Source organism: Lissotriton vulgaris, chromosome 11 (assembly GCF_964263255.1).
Source record: "Lissotriton vulgaris chromosome 11, aLisVul1.2, whole genome shotgun sequence".
NCBI lineage: Eukaryota > Metazoa > Chordata > Amphibia > Caudata > Salamandridae > Lissotriton > Lissotriton vulgaris.
Window position 1 is genome coordinate 484,270,503 of NC_141699.1, and position 18,252 is coordinate 484,288,754.

Below are 18,252 nucleotides of genomic sequence, written 5' to 3' on the forward strand. Positions count from 1 at the left end.
GCAGGGAATTCATTGGCTAATACAGCCAAAGCGGAAGCAACTAAACCGGCTTCCGTAGCCACAAAAAAGCGTACAGATAAATACATAGACGGGGAAACAATGCTGGCAGTAAAAACGACCGTAAAAGGCGACTGTGCAGCACTACCCGTAAACTATCCACTCAATTATGCATACATAATCGATGCAAACTCCGTTCCTTTTGCTCGAATCCCTGGAGTGGGGGACAGAGTAATTCCAAACAGGAGCAGGAGGGGCTTCCTCTTACTGGAAGCACACATGGGATTGGGTCTGAGACACCAAACAATCAAAGCCTCTCTGAAAGAATTGCAATCAGAGTACTGGTGGCCGGACATGAGTGAAGGAATTCATGACTTCGCAAAGAACTGTCCAGACTGCAACAGAGATCGCAGTGATGAACCGGCAAGTGTAGTTTCAGGATCCCTTCTAGACAGCATAAGGCGGTCTATCTGCGCAATCAAAGAAGAGAAGCGCGTCCCAGTGTACACCATTAAGACAAAAAGCACTTAAAAAAATGAGGCCTCCAGCGCTCGGCTGATGCTAGAACGGTTATAAAAGATTCGCGAGTCTTTATCGGCACATACGCAATTACCACGTTCCATTCTGACCAGGGTCCTGCTTTCAGCTCTCGAGCCTATAAGGAGGCCATGGCCAGCATGGGAATTGGGTTGCGGTATTCTTGTCCGTCGCACCCCGAAGGGAATAGTGTGGTAGAAAGAAAAAACCGTGACATAAAGCAATCTATAACAGCGAAAGTATTAGGTTCAGGCGCTGGGTGGGTCAAACATTTAATAAGTGTCCAGACTAGTCTTAACAACATGCCAAGAAATTCTCTAAAAGGTTTCAGCCCATACGAACTATTGTTCGGAATTAGAATGCGAGTTCAGGACCTCGATAGTCAGATGTCAGTGGTACAAGAAGAAACAACGCACTTTGATGTAAAGAATCGTTTGGCTGTTTTACAGGAACTGAATGAAACAAGAAAATCATTAAGCAACATAAAGTTAAAGCAACAGCCAAGTACCACTGACGAGGCACCACCCGCAACAGCCCCAGCAAGGCCTGTCTGGATTCCAAAGATTGGGGATCTAGTCAGAGAAAAGATCGCGGTTAAGAAGGAATTTGGGCCTTCTTACAGAAAAGCAGTACCTGTCTTAGCAGTCACCGGAACAAGATCAGTTGTGCTACCGCCCCTTGCTGGTAAAAAGGAGAACAGAGTCGTGTCTATCGATCTGGTAAAACCACAAGCATGTGGCCTATAATCAACAGTAGGCCCAGTGGACTCCCAAGAAACAACAGAATACCCAAACTTGCAACAATCCAAGAGGTTCAAACTGAAAGACTAATCACATTCGATCAGCCTGCAGTGCACAATGAAGGACTATGCAATAATGCCATGGAACTCGTGCCTCTTGAAACACAGATTGAAACAGTTCGTCAAGAATCAACACCAGTCTACAATGATGTGGCATCAGAAAGTGCTACCGAAAGACAGATTGAAAGAACAATCCCATCAATTGACAGAACTGCCTCTGGTTATTTCATCAACTTCGACAACTTCTCTGAAGATTTAAACGACCCCGAAGTGATGCCAGAAACAAAAAAGTCTTTTAAAGAAAAAGCAACGGAACTCTTTCATCAACTGAAGGAAATCTACCTAATTTCCCCTTGGCTAGAGTTCTGGTTCGGTCTAGGTGTATTTTTCCTCCTGCTTTGGCTCATCATGGTACTGTGTTTGGGAAAATTCATTGAAGGAAAATATATTACAATGGACAAGGCAAGTCAGAACATCAACCTAGTCCTGAAACCACACAGATCATCCCACGTGAAGAAAAGAGAACTGTCAACAGTAAATGTCACAGCAATTCCAATACCTGGTGGGGTAGTATGGGAGAAAACAGACTATGAGATCTATGGTCCGGTCGAAATCCTGAAGTATCCTCATCAACTAAAGGTTTCCTTAAGTGACTTTGTGACTCCTAGTACATTCTCTGATGATTGGGACTTTAACAGTATTAATGACATGATGTCTGATTTATTAATGTCAGCTAGATTCACAGATCATGATTATTTACAAGGTTCATCTAGTTATGAGCAGTTATTCTGTAAACACCCACTATGGGGATCATTACTTGCATAAATCTGCACAGCCTAGAAATGTTTTTATGTATAATCAATGGGAACATTGTTCTACACCACCTAAAAGTAGTTCTAAAGCATTTTTTGAGAAATTCAAATACTTCTCAGGGTTTAACACCAGTGATGCAGAAACGTTTTATTATAAACTGTTAGATAAAACAGGAATGAAAACAATGCTGACAAATTCTAAATTGATATATTCAGAAGCATTTTATGACAAAATGATGACATTTGGTTTTGATTATTGGAAAAATAATATTGAAACGAAAACAATTTGGGGTACAAAAGATTGGCAGGTGCAAGGAATTGAAGCACTATTTAGAACCTGCATGATACCTGAACAAATGTTATTTTTGAATGACACAATACACCAAACATCTTGTCTTGGCCTAGCTAAGATCAAAGACCTTAAAACACCGTCTATACCAAAGCCAACACCTGAGAATACAACCACAGATATTGAGTTAGACGTGTCACAAATTTTACATTTCAACAGAACACATCCTGATTGGAAAAAGTGGTTAATCTGGCCTACAGACACAAATAGCTGTCAAGATAGATTCCTGAATCAAACACAGTGTTTAAAAATGACCAGATTAGACCCTAGATACTCCCAGAGACAACATCCAGGGATTATAACAACATACAGTGTAGGGAAACTCTGCCTAGAATGGCTAACTACATCCACACTGGCTGAAATTAAGCAACACTTGTCTTTATTAAAAGATGGTGCTGATTTGCGCGATTTCATTCTTGGACCACGCAAACAGCGTCAAAAGCATTTCATAGCGACCAGTATCTATGCTGTTTACAACGAGGCTTGGAAAGTAAAGCAAATTGAAACTGCTGAAAAAATACGAGAAAATGATCGTATTAATTTGGAGAAATCACTTTCTGTGGTAGACAATGGGTTAACGACTCTGTCTTCCAGAATATATTCTTTGGACAATATTGTATCCTCTGCCTTTGATGTGATAGACAGAGATTTGCTAATGTTACAACATGGCCAATCTCAATTACGCTCTATTATAGAATTAGGCTGGACGCTGCAAAATCTTCGTTCAGGCTATGTGCCTTGGCGTTTAATCAACACAACGTCATTATTTTCCAGTTTTAACCTTACTGATAAACAGATCAGTTTGGCACAGAAAGGAGCAGACTATACAATCCTGAGCATCGAAAAACTCGAGAGATTACCATTGACGATGTCAGAGAGTCCTGTCATTGAATGGATAATACACGGAATTATCACAATTCCGATAACAACTTTCCGATTTAAAAAGTGCCTTGAGTACATACCTGCTGGCCAGTATGAACAATTGGGTAAAGGATATGTTAAATCCGAATGGAAATTACCATACACTCATTCTTGCTATAGTGACAGCGACAAAAATGTATTTCTTAGTGGTGACAACTGTAAACACTCACTAAGCGGTATACTTTTGTGTCAGGGTATTAATTTACACGGAGCATGTGATGGAAATTCAAACAACCTTTCATGCCACCAGCTAGTCACATCTGCAACTCAGATAGAGCCCTTCTTTATGCAACTCGCAAACGGGAGTTACATTCTTAGAACGGATCACAAATGTTGTGGCCTGACGCCAGGGAAAAGTTATCTAGTACAAGTTACGTCCATGGTCAAATGTTGTATGCAAGCAGTGTTCCCGAGCGGGCCTCCAGACATAGTGACTCCCGTCTGGCCTCGTCTGAATCTCTATTCTATACGAATTGATACATTAAGCAAAATGAAATCTGTACTTTTACAGACAACCGTGCCTATAACGTCATCTAAAGAGACGTATGATCTTCTAGTCGCAAGAACGGCTACTGAGGTTCATGACCTTTTATCAACAAATTGCCCCGTGCATTTCGTAGAAATGTTCAGCCAACTCCTTAACATGTCTAGTGCTACAAGCATCCCAGGCATATTTAAGACAGTCTTTACGGGACTGCTAACACCCTTCCAGGCAATTTTGGGAATCTTTCCTAATTTCGTGCACTCCATTTTTGGCGGCATACCATTATTTTTGGGACTCGTCGCAGGGATTCTATTTTTGACCCTCCTGCTACATTATGGCAAGCCTCGGCTCAGACATAGCTCCCATGGGAATGGAAGAGACAATCCTAGCAATGCGCTACCGGGACAGGATAACTAACGTCCTCGGATTGGCCAGGCTGAGAGATCTAAACATGACCTGGTTCCTTTCATTCAGACCGATATGGCAAAATTGCATTTTACCTGTGCTACGGTGTATGCTTTGCGGCGATGAATGCGTGTTGGACATCTGTCTTTCACTTCCATCAGCAGTACCAATGGACGTCGATACTTTGCTCAGTCCAATAACGGCTCACGCATTGTGTTGTCCCCAGCGGCTACCAATCCTGATGACGGCATTCGTGGAGACTCCTGTACTACAGCCAAGTGGTAACAGTGGAGCGAGTGACAAAAGCAACATCATCCAGGTACAACGTTCTGTGAGCATTGCTGGTCCTGCCTTCGATGACAGCAATCATTCTCACACCTGCCAAGTCACAGCGCTATCTAATTTGGTTGAACTATCACCTGAATTTGTAGACCAATTCTTTGAGAGCCTGTCTGATACGATGTTCTCACCCACAGAGAAACAATAACTTTTGAGAAGCTTTCCGACACACAGCGTTCCCATGAACTCTGAATTCGGCCTTCAGTTTTGATCAACAAAAACTGCCAAGAGCTTTGGAAAACTATTTTCTTTGAATTGGACAATTTTTCTGATATTGACCTTTTTTGGCACGAACAATTCTTTGCTTAACGTAAAAACTATTCTTAGAGAACAGAAGCTTCACACTTCTATTTCTAAACACATCTAGAGACATAACAACATTACACCAGCCTCTAGCGCACATGTTATTACAATGCATTTTTATGTGATGATTTATCTCGCCTTTTCTTCTGTCAGAGATACTTCATGTGTAATTCCTTTTGCATAATCGTTCATTGATTTCATATGCAATAATTTTTGGAATGATTACTATGCTTTAAAAAACGTACAGTACCTAAATCCATGTATTACAAGTACGCCTATTTCGAATGCATTTATGTATTTTGGGGTGGGCAATGTTACACATGCATCTAATTGCTTAGTTTTAGTAATTTTGATGGACATTAACCCGTGGAGTGGGTGTTGCGTGTTTATCTAGGTTCCTGATCGATACTGTGACCTTATGCCCCTATTCGGCTATAAATCCATTTATTCCCTATATTGGCATAACCGTTCAAGTGCGATTTTCTGAAAAGTCATCTCTGGCCTCACACGAACAGAGCCACATTCCAGCATAGTTCCCTCTGCCACTTCCTTTGCGACCAATTAGTGCAATGACAGAGCAGTAGTCACTATCTGATATTCCTAGATAACACTCCGAGTTCTTCAACAAGATAAAAACTCAGCAAACCTGGAAATCCTCGCTTGCTATGTTTTGATTAGTAATAGAACTCTAATGAGCAACTGATAACTATCACTTCCTAGTGACATCTTTAATTGACGTCTTATGTCCAGCAAACTTGCGTCAAACCCGGCACCTGTCAGGTATAAATATTACCAACGTTGCCTTAAGCAATGCCTGTTGTACGAGCTACTGAAGCCAGCTGCCTGCACGACCCCGTGTTGGTAAATCTAGCACTCTGTCGCTGCAGCCTGCTATCCTGTGGTGGTGAAGCTGCTGATACCATTATCGCCGCTAAAGCGCGACCTATGGTGCAGTACGCTTAAGGAGCTGAACAGCCGTCCCTCTGCGAAGACATCCAGCAGATTCCAGCTGCCCGCGGACGCTGTCCCCCCTCCTTCCTCGACGCGCTGAAGAGACCCGCTGCCTTTCTCGTGCAGAGAAATCCAGCCACGGCGTTTCCGGTTTACCCTCGCGGGTGACTGGGATATCGAGAGAGACCCCTGAAGGAGATACCAATCCTCCATCATTCTATTCAGAGGTATGGTGTTGACTAAACCCTTAGACGAGAATTCTTGAAACAAACCTTGGCAAAACCAACTTAACTGAAAGCTACTTACTTACTCCCCTTTCACGTGTTAGGCTTAGGTCAGGCACACTGGGGTAGACGTAGTTAGAAGCACCAGTTGAGTATGTTAGCCTAATGTATATATGACTGTATATATGTTTTATTACTTTTAAACCATTGTATGGCTAAGAAACCATATCAATGCTTTTACAGTTCTATTTCGCAATACTTATCTTACTGTACGTACTTTTTATAATAACAATTATTGCAATTGTGGCAATTCATTTCTCTTGTACGAGAAGAAAGACTGTTCAATAAATGTTAACCCTTTATTGACAAACGCCCGTCTCTCTATTCTCTACATCTCGTGAAAGTAAACTGCACTAGACTGACTGAGTGAAATACATGTCTATTGTTTCACACGACCCTAGAGATTGACTCTTGATCTGAGGAGCAAAGTTGTCATGTTGCACGGTTGTTGGAAAACTGAATCCCTTCTTGTCTGTGCCAAGGAAGCTGATCACTTCCTATGCAGAGAAGAAAGTTTCCAGTGACCTCTGAGCTAGTTGGTAACACAACCCAATTAAGTTTAGCATACTCAGTGGAGGCCTGGAATATCCGCAGTTCCACGTCGATACTACTGTTTATGTTATTCCAATGCGCAGGGCCTAGTGGGAAACTAGGAACTACACTACACCCCCACTTATTTTGAATGCTTTCATACAATTAATAAAATTAGCAACAAGCATCACTCAAAGTGAGTGACAGGGCACAGATGAGCGGTAGTCAATCACTGCGCATTCCTACCCTCTTTTCCCTATATTACGGCGGTGGTAACGGGCCCTTAAGTGTAATAAGAAAGAGTCCAAAAGCCTAAACAAGACACGCTTCATAAAAAAAATAATTACTCTTTTCGTGACTTGTCTAGATCATGCAGGACAGGTCCAGACTACGAACCCTTCCGAGCCACCTGCTCTCTAAAACACTTCCTGGGTGTGGAAATTGTCTCAATGTTTACATCTAGTTTGAGTTTTTGCCGTTTAACTCTGTGACTTGATTAGGATTGCGTAATGAGAAGTGAACATTTACTTAACTAAACCAAATGGTGTTCATGCAAAATCTCATGACGCTGCAAGCAGGATTCGAACCTACGCGGGGAAACCCCATTGGATTTCAAGTCCAACGCCTTAACCACTCGGCCATCGCAGCTGCGTGAGTATGATGTCACAGTTGTCGTATACGAGCCATTCACTACTCAAGTCAGGCCGAGACATAAAAAATAAAGTAACAGAAGGACGGGGCACGTACCAGCAGTGCCCTGTTGTCCTCACTTATTTTGCATGCTTTCATACAATTAATAAAAATAGCAATACGCATCACTCAAAGTGAGTGACAGGGCACAGATGAGCGGTAATCAATCGATGCACATTTTTATCCTCGTTTCCCTATATTACGGCGGTGGCAACGGGCCCTTAAGTGTACTCAGAAAGAGTCCAAAAGCTTAAACAAGACACGCTTCATAAAAAAAAGTACTCTTTTCATGACTTGTCTAGATCAGGCAGGACAGGTCCAGAATACGAACCCTTCCAAGCCACCTGCTCTCTAAAACACTTCCTGGGTGTGGAAATTGTCTCAATGTTTACATCTAGTTTGAGTTTTTGCCGTTTAACTCTGTGACTTGATGAGGATTGCGTAATGAGAAGTGAACATTTACTTAACTAAACCAAATGGTGTTCATGCAAAATCTCATGACGCTGCAAGCAGGATTCGAACCTACGCGGGGAAACCCCATTGGATTTCAAGTCCAACACCTTAACCAAACGGCCATCACAGCTGCATGAGTATGATGTCACTGTTGTCGTATACGAGCCATGCGCTACTCATGTCAGGCCGAGACCTAAAAAATAAAGAAACGGAAGGACGGGGCACGTACCAGCAGTTCCCTGTTGTCCTCACTTATTTCGCATACTTTCATACAATTAATAAAAATAGCAATACGCATCACTCAAAGTGAGTGACAGGGCACAGATGAGCGGTAATCAATCACTGCACATTTCTACCCTCGTTTCCCTATATTACGGCGGTGGCAACGGGCCCTTAATTGTACTCAGAAAGAGTCCAAAAGCCTAAACAAGACACGCTTCATAAAAAAAATTATCTTTTCGTAACTTGTCTAGATCAGGCAGGATAGGTCCAGACTACAAACCCTTCCGAGCCACCTGCTCTCTAAAACACTTCCTAGGTGTGGAAATAGTTTCAATGTTTACATCTAGTTTGAGTTTTTGCCATTTTACTCTGTGACTTGATGAGGATCGCGTAACGAGAAGTGAACCTTTCCTTAACTAAACCAAATGGTGTTCATGCAAAATCACACTACGCTGCAAGCAGGATTCGAACCTGCGCAGGGAAACCCCATTGGATTTCGAGTCCAACGCCTTAACCACTCGGCCATCGCAGCTGCATGAGTATGATGTCACTGTTGTCATATACGAGCCATGCTCTGCTCATGTCAGGCCGAGACCAAAAAAATAAAGTAACGGAAGGACGGGGCACGTACCAGCAGTGCCCTGTTGTCCTCACTTATTTTGCATGCTTTCATACAATAATAAAAATAGCAACATGCATCACTCAAAGTGAGTGAAAGGGCACAGATGAGTGGTAATCAATCACTGCATGTTTCTACCCACTTTTCCCTATATTACGGCGGTGGTAACGGGCCCTTAAGTGTACTAAGAAAGAGTCCAAAAGCCTAAACAAGACATGCTTCATAAAAAAAAGTACTCTTTTCATGACTTGTCTAGATCAGGCAGGACAGGTCCAGACTACAAACCCTTCCGAGCCACCACCTCTCTAAAACACTTCCTGGGTGAGGAAATTGTCTCAATGTTTACATCTAGTTTGAGATTTTTCCATTTAACTAGTGACTTGATGAGGATTGGGTAACGAGAAGTGAACATTTACTTAACTAAACCAAATGGTGTTCATGCAAAATCACACTACGCTGCAAGCAGGATTCGAACCTGCGCAGGGAAACCCCATTGGATTTCAAGTCCAACGCCTTAACCACTCGGCCATTGCAGCTGCATGAGTAAGATGTCACTGTTGTCGTATACGAGCCATACGCTGCTCACGTCAGGCCGAGACCTAAAAATTAAAGTAACGGCAGGACGGGGCACGTACCAGCAGTGCCCTGTATCCCCCACTTATTTTGAATGCTTTCATACAATTAATAAAAATAGCAACAAGCATCAATCAAAGTGAGTGACAGGGCACAGATGAGCGGTAATCAATCACTGCGCATTTCTACCCTCTTTTCCCTATATTATGGCGGTGGTAACGGGCCCTTAAGTGTACTAAGAAAGAGTCCAAAAGCCTAAACAAGAAACGCTTCATAAAAAAAAAATTACTCTTTTCGTGACTTGTCTAGATCATGCAGGACAGGTCCAGACTACGAACCCTTCCGAGGCATCTGCTCTCTAAAACACTTCCTGGGTGTGGAAATTGTCTCAATGTTTACATCTAGTTTGAGTTTTTGCCGTTTAACTCTGTGACTTGATGAGGATTGCGTAACAAGAAGTGAACATTTACTTAACTAAACCAAATGGTGTTCATGCAAAATCTCATGACGCTGCAAGCAGGATTCGAACCTACGTGGGGAAACCTCATTGGATTTCAAGTTCAACGCCTTAACCACTCGGCCATCGCAGCTGCGTGAGTATGATGTCACAGTTGTCGTATACAAGCCATGCACTACTCACGTCAGGCCGAGACATAAAAAATAAAGTAACAGAAGGTCGGGGCAAGTACCAGCAGTGCCCTGTTGTCCTCACTTATTTTGCATGCTTTCATACAATAAATAAAAATAGCAATACGCATCACTCAAAGTGAGTGACAGGGCACAGATGAGCGGTAATCAATCACTGCACATTTCTATCCTCGTTTCCCTATATTACGGCGGTGGCAACGGGCCCTTAAGTGTACTCAGAAAGAATCCAAAAGCTTAAACAAGACACGCTTCATAAAAAAAAGTACTCTTTTCATGACTTGTCTAGATCAGGCAGGAAAGGTCCAGACTACGAACCCTTCCGAGCCACCTGCTCTCTAAAACACTTCCTGGGTGTGGAAATTGTCTCAATGTTTACATCTAGTTTGAGTTTTTGCAGTTTAACGCTGTGACTTGATGAGGATTGCATAATGAGAAGTGAACATTTACTTAACTAAACCAAATGGTGTTCATGCAAAAGCTCATGCCGCTGCAAGCAGGATTCGAACCTACGCGGGTAAACCCCATTGGATTTCAAGTCCAACGCCTTAACCACTCGGCCATCGCAGCTGCGTGAGTATGATGTCATTGTTGTCGTATACGAGCCATGCGCTACTCATGTCAGGTGGAGACCTAAATAATAAAGTAACAGAAGGACGGGGCACATACCAGCAGTGCCCTGTTGTCCTCACTTATTTCGCATACTTTCATACAATTAATAAAAATAGCAATATGCATCACTCAAAATGAGTGACAGGGCACAGATGAGCGGTAATCAATCACTGCACATTTCTACCCTCGTTTCCATATATTACGGCGGTGGCAACGGGCCCTTAAGTGTACTCAGAAAGAGTCCAAAAGCCTAAACAAGACACGCTTCATAAAAAAAAATTACTCATTTCGTAACTTGTCTAGATCAGGCAGGATAGGTCCAGACTACAAACCCTTCCGAGCCACCTGCTCTCTAAAACACTTCCTAGGTGTGGAAATTGTTTCAATGTTTACATCTAGTTTGAGTTTTTGCCGTTTAACTCTGTGACTTGATGAGGATTGCGTAACAAGAAATAAACATTTACTTAACTAAACCAAATGGTGTTCATGCAAAATCTCATGACGCTGCAAGCAGGATTCGAACCTACGCGGGTAAACCCCATTGGATTTCAAGTCCAACGCCTTAACCACTCGGCCATCGCAGCTGCGTGAGTATGATGTCATTGTTGTCGTATACGAGCCATGCACTACTCACGTCAGGCCGAGACATAAAAAATAAAGTAACAGAAGGACGGGACACGTACCAGCAGTGCCCTGTTGTCCTCACTTATTTGGCATGCTTTCATACAATTAATAAAAATAGCAATACGCATCACTCAAAGTGAGTGACAGGGAACCGATGAGCGGTAATCAATCACTGCACATTTCTATCCTCGTTTCCCTATATTACGGCGGTGGCAACGGGCCCTTAATTGTACTCAGAAAGAGTCCAAAAGCCTAAACAAGACACGCTTCATAAAAAAAAATTACTCTTTTCGTAACTTGTCTAGATCAGGTAGGATAGGTCCAGACTACAAACCCTTCCGGGCCACCTGCTCTCTAAAACACTTCCTAGGTGTGGAAATAGTTTCAATGTTTACATCTATTTTGAGTTTTTGCCATTTAACTCTGTGACTTGATGAGGATTGCGTAACGAGAAGTGAACATTTCCTTAACTAAACCAAATGGTGTTCATGCAAAATCACACTACGCTGCAATCAGGATTCGAACCTGCGCAGGGAAACCACATTGGTTTTCAAGTCCAACGCCTTAACCACTCGGCCATCGCAGCTGCATGAGTATGATGTTACTGTAGTCGTATACGAGCCATGCTCTGCTCATGTCAGGCCGAGACCAAAAAAATAAAGTAACGGAAGGACGGGGCACGTACCAGCAGTGCCCTGTTGTCCTCACTTATTTTGCATGCTTTCATACAATTAATAAAAATAGCAACATGCATCACTCAAAGTGAGTGAAAGGGCACAGATGAGTGGTAATCAATCACTGCATGTTTCTACCCACTTTTCCCTATATTACGGCGGTGGTAACGGGCCCTTAAGTGTACTAAGAAAGAGTCCAAAAGCCTAAACAAGACATGCTTCATAAAAAAAGGACTCTTTTCATGACTTGTCTAGATCAGGCAGGACAGGTCCAGACTACAAACCATTCCGAGCCACCATCTCTCTAAAACACTTCCTGGGTGTGGAAATTGTCTCAATGTTTACATCTAGTTTGAGTTTTTTCCATTTAACTCAGTGACTTGATGAGGATTGCGTAACGAGAAGTGAACATTTACTTAACTAAACCAAATGGTGTTCATGCAAAATTACACTATGCTGCAAGCGGGATTCGAACCTGCGCAGGGAAACCAGATTGGATTTCGAGTCCAACACCTTAACCACTCAGCCAGCGCAGCTGCATGAGTATGATGTCACTGTTGTCGTATACGAGCCATACGCTGCTCACGTCAGGCCGAGACCTAAAAATTAAAGTAACGGCAGGACGGGGCACGTACCAGCAGTGCCCTGTATCCCCCACTTATTTTGAATGCTTTCATACAATTAATAAAAATAGCAACAAGCATCACTCAAAGTGAGTGACAGGGCACAGATGAGCGGTAATCAATCACTGCGCATTTCTACCCTCTTTTCCCTGTATTACGGCGGTGGTAACGGGCCCTTAAGTGTACTAAGAAGGAGTCCAAAAGCCTAAACAAGACACGCTTCATAAAAAAAAAAAAATTACTCTTTTCGTGACTTGTCTAGATCATGCAGGACAGGTCCAGACTACGAACCCTTCCGAGCCACCTGCTCTCTAAAACACTTCCTGGGTGTGGAAATTGTTTCAAAGTTTACATCTAGTTTGAGTTTTTGCCGTTTAACTCTGTGACTTGATGAGGATTGCGTAACGAGAAGTGAACATTTACTTAACTAAACCAAATGGTGTTCATGCAAAATCTCATGACACTGCAAGCAGGATTCGAACCTACGCGGGGAAACCCCGTTGGATTTCAAGTCCAACGCCTCAACCATTCGGCCATCGCAGCTGCGTGAGTATGACGGCACAGTTGTCGTATACGAGCCATGCACTACTCACGTCAGGCCGAGACATAAACAATAAAGCAACAGAAGGACGGGGCACGTACCAGCAGTGCCCTGTTGTCCTCACTTATTTTGCATGCTTTCATACAATTAATAAAAATAGCAATACGCATCACTCAAAGTGAGTGACAGGGCACAGATGAGCGGTAATCAATCACTGCACATTTCTATCCTCGTTTCCCTATATTACGGCGGTGGCAACGGGCCCTTAAGTGTACTCAGAAAGAGTCCAAAAGCTTAAACAAGACACGCTTCATAAAAAAAGTACTCTTTTCATGACTTGTCTAGATCAGGCAGGACAGGTCCAGACTACGAACTCTTCCGAACCACCTGCTCTCTAAAACACTTCGTTGGTGTGGAAATTGTCTCAATGTTTACATCTAGTTTGAGTTTTTGCCGTTTAACACTGTGACTTGATGAGGATTCCTTAACGAGAAGTGAACATTTACTTAACTAAACCAAATGGTGTTCATGCTAAAGCTCATGATGCTGCAAGCAGGATTCGAACCTACGCGGGTAACCCCATTGGATTTCAAGTCCAACGCCTTAACCACTCGGCCATCGCAGCTGCGTGAGTATGATGTCACAGTTGTCATATACGAGCAATGCGCTACTCACGTCAGGCCGAGACCTAAAAAATGAAGTAACGTAAGGACGGGGCACGTACCAGCAGTGCCCTGTTGTTCTCACTTATTTCGCATGCTTTCATACAATTAATAAAAATAGCAATACGCATTACTCAAAGTGAGTGAAAGGGCACAGATGAGCGGTAATCAATCACTGCACATTTCTACCCTCTTTTCCCTATATTACGACGGTGGCAACGGGCCCTTAAGTTTACTCAGAAAGAGTCCAAGAGCTTAAACAAGACACGCATCATAAAAAAAGTACTCTTTTCATGACTTGTCCAGATCAGGCAGGACAGGTCCAGACTACGAACCCTTCCGAGCCACCTGCTCTCTAAAACACTTCCTGGGTGTGGAAATTGTCTCAATGTTTACATCTAGTTTGAGTTTTTGCCGTTTAACTCTGACTTGATGAGGATTGCGTAACGAGAAGTGAACATTTACTTAACTAAACCAAATGGTGTTCATGCAAAATCTCATGACGCTGCAAGCAGGATTCAAACCTACTCGGGGAAACCCCATTGGATTTCAAGTCTATCACCTTAACCACTCGGCCATCGCAGCTGCTTGAGTATGATGTCACTGTTGTCGTATACGAGCCATGCGCTACTTACGTCAGGCAGAGACCTAAAAAATAAAGTAACGGAAGGACGGGGCCCGTACCAGCAGTGCCCTGTTGTCCTCACTTATTTTGCATGCTTTCATACAATTAATAAAAATAGCAACATGCATCACTCAAAGTGAGTGAAAGGGCACAGATGAGTGGTAATCAATCACTGCATGTTTCTACCCACTTTTCCCTATATTACGGCGGTGGTAACGGGCCCTTAAGTGTACTAAGAAAGAGTCCAAAAGCCTAAACAAGACATGCATCATAAAAAAAGTACTCTTTTCATGACTTGTCTAGATGAGGCAGGACAGGTCCAGACTACAAACCCTTCCGAGCCACCAGCTCTCTAAAACACTTCCTGGGTGTGGAAATTGTCTCAATGTTTACATCTAGTTTGAGTTTTTGCCGTTTAACTCTGTGACTTGATGAGGATTGCCTAACGAGAAGTGAACATTTACTTAACTAAACCAAATGGTGTTCATGCAAAATCACACTACGCTGCAAGCAGGATTCGAACCTGCGCAGGGAAACCTCATTGGATTTCGAGTTCAACGCCTTAACCACTCAGCCATCGCAGCTGCATGAGTATGATGTCACTGTTGTCGTATACGAGCCATACGCTGCTCACGTCAGGCCGAGACCTAAAAATTAAAGTAACGGCAGGACGGGGCACGTACCAGCAGTGCCCTGTATCCCCCACTTATTTTGAATGCTTTCATACAATTAATAAAAATAGCAACAAGCATCAATCAAAGTGAGTGACAGGGCACAGATGAGCGGTAATCAATCACTGCTCATTTCTATCCTCTTTTCCCTATATTACGGCGGTGGTAACGGGCCCTTAAGTGTACTAAGAAAAAGTCCAAAAGCCTAAACAAGACACGCTTCATAAAAAAAATAATTACTCTTTTCGTGACTTGTCTAGATCATGCAGGACAGGTCCAGACTACGAACCCTTCCGAGGCACCTGCTCTCTAAAACACTTCCTGGGTGTGGAAATTGTCTCAATGTTTACATCTAGTTTGAGTTTTTGCCGTTTAACTCTGTGACTTGATGAGGATTGCGTAACAGGAAGTGAACATTTACTTAACTAAACCAAATGGTGTTCATGCAAAATCTCATGACGCTGCAAGCAGGATTCGAACCTACGCGGGGATACCCCATTGGATTTCAAGTCCAACGCTTTAACCACTCAGCCATCGCAGCTGCGTGAGTATGATGTCACAGTTGTCGTATACGAGCCATGCACTACTCACGTCAGGCCGAGACATAAAAAATAAAGTACCAGAAGGACGGGGCACGTACCAGCAGTGCCCTGTTGTCCTCACTTATTTTGCATGCTTTCATACAATTAATAAAAATAGCAATACGCATCACTCAAAGTGAGTGACAGGGCACCGATGAGCGGTAATCAATCACTGCACATTTCTATCCTCGTTTCCCTATATTACGGCGGTGGCAACGGGCCCTTAAGTGTACTCAGAAAGAGTCCAAAAGCTTAAACAAGACACGCTTCATAAAAAAAAGTACTCTTTTCATGACTTGTCTAGATCAGGCAGGACAGGTCCAGACTACGAACCCTTCCGAGCCACCTGCTCTCTAAAACACTTCCTGGGTGTGGAAATTGTCTCAATGTTTACATCTAGTTTGAGTTTTTGCAGTTTAACTCTGTGACTTGATGAGGATTGCGTAATGAGAAGTGAACATTTACTTAACTTAACCAAATGGTGTTCATGCAAAATCTCATGCCGCTGCAAGCAGGATTCGAACCTACGCGGGGAAACCCCATTGGATTTCAAGTCCAACACCTTAACCACTCGGCCATGGCAGCTGCGTGAGTATGATGTCACTGTTGTCGTATACGAGCCATGCGCTACTCATGTCAGGTCGAGACCTAAAAAATAAAGTAACGGAAGGACGGGGCACATACCAGCAGTGCCCTGTTGTCCTCACTTATTTTGCATATTTTCATACAATTAATAAAAATAGCAATATGCATCACTCAAAATGAGTGACAGGGCACAGATGAGCGATAATCAATCACTGCACATTTCTACCCTCGTTTCCATATATTACGGCGGTGGCAACGGGCCCTTAAGTGTACTCAGAAAGAGTCCAAAAGCCTAAACAAGACACGCTTCATTAAAAAATTACTCATTTCGTAACTTGTCTAGATCAGGCAGGATAGGTCCAGACTACAAACCCTTCCGAGCCACCTGCTCTCTAAAACACTTCCTAGGTGTGGAAATTATTTTAATGTTTACATCTAGTTTGAGTTTTTGCCATTTAACTCTGTGACTTGATGAGGATTGCGTAACGAGAAGTGAACATTTCCTTAACTAAACCAAATGGTGTTCATGCAAAATCACACTACGCTGCAAGCAGGATTCGAACCTGCGCAGGTAAACCCCATTGGATTTCGAGTCCAACGCCTTAACCACTCGGCCATCGCAGCTGCATGAGTATGATGTCACTGTTGTCGTATACGAGCCATGCTCTGCTCATGTCAGGCGGAGACCAAAAAAATAAAGTAACGGAAGGACGGGGCACGTACCAGCAGTGCCCTGTTGTCCTCACTTATTTTGCATGCTTTCATACAATTAATAAAAATAGCAACATGCATCACTCAAAGTGAGTGAAAGGGCACAGATGAGTGGTAATCAATCACTGCATGTTTCTACCCACTTTTCCCTATATTACGGCGGTGGTAACGGGCCCTTAAGTGTACTAAGAAAGAGTCCAAAAGCCTAAACAAGACATGCATCATAAAAAAGTACTCTTTTCATGACTTATCTAGATCAGGCAGGACATGTCCAGACTACAAACCCTTCCGAGACACCAGCTCTCTAAAACACTTCCTAGGTGTGGAAATTGTCTCAATGTTTACATCTAGTTTGAGTTTTTGCCGTTTAACTCTGTGACTTGATGAGGATTGCGTAACGAGAAGTGAACATTTACTTAACTAAACCAAATGGTGTTCATGCAAAATCTCATGACGCTGCAAGCAGGATTCGAATCTACGTGGGGAAACTCCATTGGATTTCAAGTCCAACGCCTTAACCACTCGGCCATCGCAGCTACGTGAGTATGATGTCACTGTTGTCGTATACGAGCCATACGCTGCTCACGTCAGGCCGAGACCTAAAAATTAAAGTAACGGCAGGACGGGGCACGTACCAGCAGTGCCCTGTATCCCCCACTTATTTTGAATGCTTTCATACAATTAATAAAAATAGCAACAAGCATCACTCAAAGTGAGTGACAGGGCACAGATGAGCGGTAATCAATCACTGCGCATTTCTACCCTCTTTTCCCTATATTACGGCGTTGGTAACGGGCCCTTAAGTGTACTAAGAAAGAGTCCAAAAGCCTAAACAAGACACGCTTCATAAAAAAAATAATTACTCTTTTCGTGACTTGTCTAGATCATGCAGGACAGGTCCAGACTACGAACCCTTTCGAGGCACCTGCTCTCTAAAACACTTCCTGGGTGTGGAAATTGTCTCAATGTTTACATCTAGTTTGAGTTTTTGCCGTTTAACTCTGTGACTTGATGAGGATTGCGTAACGAGAAGTGAACATTTACTCAACTAAACCAAATGGTGTTCATGCAAAATCTCATGACGCTGCAAGCAGGATTCAAACCTACGCGGGGAAACTCCATTGAATTTCAAGTCCAAAGCCTTAACCACTTGGCCATCGCAGCTGCGTGAGTATGATGTCACAGTTGTCGTATACGAGCCATGCACTACTCACGTCAGGCCGAGACATAAAAAATAAAGTAACAGAAGGACGGGGCACGTACCAGCAGTGCCCTGTTGTCCTCACTTATTTTGCATGCTTTCATACAATTAATAAAAATAGCAATACGCATCACTCAAAGTGAGTGACAGGGCACCGATGAGCGGTAATCAATCACTGCATGTGAGAAGTTGGCCTGATATGTAGTGTTTCCAATTCTGGAACCACTT

At 43.0% G+C, this 18,252-nt stretch overlaps 10 non-coding genes across 10 annotated transcripts; all 10 read right to left on the reverse strand.

Moving 5' to 3' along the window:
* Positions 1 to 7,278: 7,278 nt before the first annotated feature.
* TRNAS-UGA (transfer RNA serine (anticodon UGA)) lies at positions 7,279 to 7,360 on the reverse strand. Its single transcript has one exon. It is a non-coding gene; the product is annotated as a tRNA-Ser (tRNA).
* Positions 7,361 to 8,527: 1,167 nt separating this feature from the next.
* On the reverse strand, positions 8,528 to 8,609 carry TRNAS-CGA (transfer RNA serine (anticodon CGA)). The gene has a single exon. It is a non-coding gene; the product is annotated as a tRNA-Ser (tRNA).
* Positions 8,610 to 9,150: 541 nt separating this feature from the next.
* TRNAS-UGA (transfer RNA serine (anticodon UGA)) lies at positions 9,151 to 9,232 on the reverse strand. Its single transcript has one exon. It is a non-coding gene; the product is annotated as a tRNA-Ser (tRNA).
* Positions 9,233 to 10,402: 1,170 nt separating this feature from the next.
* TRNAS-UGA (transfer RNA serine (anticodon UGA)) lies at positions 10,403 to 10,484 on the reverse strand. The gene has a single exon. It is a non-coding gene; the product is annotated as a tRNA-Ser (tRNA).
* A 544-nt stretch (positions 10,485 to 11,028) lies between these two features.
* Positions 11,029 to 11,110, reverse strand: TRNAS-UGA (transfer RNA serine (anticodon UGA)). Its single transcript has one exon. It is a non-coding gene; the product is annotated as a tRNA-Ser (tRNA).
* A 2,422-nt stretch (positions 11,111 to 13,532) lies between these two features.
* TRNAS-UGA (transfer RNA serine (anticodon UGA)) lies at positions 13,533 to 13,613 on the reverse strand. The gene has a single exon. It is a non-coding gene; the product is annotated as a tRNA-Ser (tRNA).
* Positions 13,614 to 14,777: 1,164 nt separating this feature from the next.
* Positions 14,778 to 14,859, reverse strand: TRNAS-CGA (transfer RNA serine (anticodon CGA)). The gene has a single exon. It is a non-coding gene; the product is annotated as a tRNA-Ser (tRNA).
* Positions 14,860 to 15,405: 546 nt separating this feature from the next.
* Positions 15,406 to 15,487, reverse strand: TRNAS-UGA (transfer RNA serine (anticodon UGA)). The gene has a single exon. It is a non-coding gene; the product is annotated as a tRNA-Ser (tRNA).
* A 543-nt stretch (positions 15,488 to 16,030) lies between these two features.
* On the reverse strand, positions 16,031 to 16,112 carry TRNAS-UGA (transfer RNA serine (anticodon UGA)). Its single transcript has one exon. It is a non-coding gene; the product is annotated as a tRNA-Ser (tRNA).
* Positions 16,113 to 16,654: 542 nt separating this feature from the next.
* Positions 16,655 to 16,736, reverse strand: TRNAS-CGA (transfer RNA serine (anticodon CGA)). Its single transcript has one exon. It is a non-coding gene; the product is annotated as a tRNA-Ser (tRNA).
* Positions 16,737 to 18,252: the final 1,516 nt, after the last annotated feature.